This window comes from Caenorhabditis briggsae (genome assembly GCF_000004555.2).
Source record: "Caenorhabditis briggsae complete genome, chrII, whole genome shotgun sequence".
NCBI classification, from domain to species: Eukaryota; Metazoa; Nematoda; class Chromadorea; order Rhabditida; family Rhabditidae; genus Caenorhabditis; species Caenorhabditis briggsae.
The window spans coordinates 1557344-1558061 of NC_013486.2; positions in this window are offsets into that span (position 1 = coordinate 1557344).

Genomic DNA, 718 nt, shown 5'->3' on the forward strand with positions numbered 1-718 from the left:
AGAGTTGCGAAATGACTGGTTATAAAACGTCGCAGTTGCGAAATGTCGTATAGCCGATTTGGAGGCTTTTTTCTAGATTTGGTCTGTTTCGAAACAGCGACTTTGTAGAACCTGTCAGTTGTGAAGTGTCACGGCTGCGAAACGTCACAATTGCGAAATGACGGATTCTAGGTCTTCCAGGACGCCCTAGAACCGCCCATTTCGCAACTGATCGTTTCGCAACCATGACGTTTCAGAACTAGTTATTTCGCAATTGGACGTTCTAGAACTATCCTAAGTCGTCTGGTTAATCTAAAAATCGCCGAAAACTCGATTTTCGTGCAATTTTCAGATTTCTACCAATTTTCAGCCAAATTTGTTCATTTTTCCAGATTTTTCAGCCAATTTTAGCTAATGTTTTTTCAGCCATTTTTTTCAGCAAAAATCCTATCATTTTTCATGATTTTTGACTCACTTTTCATGTTTTTTCGGTCAATTTTTATGATTTTTGGACCATTTTTGAATTTGCTGAAAATGCTTAAAGGGGGACTCCGACCAAAAATTTTTATTGCATTAAAATGTGTTAAAAGTTATCTATTTTTCGAATATTATTGCGAAAAAATTCAAAGAAAATCCGAAATCCCCGAAAAACGGCGTTGAGAAGGAAGAAAATTCAAAAAAATCCGAAATTCCCAAAAAACGGCGTTGAAAAGGAAGACCATTCAAAAAAAGGTGCCGC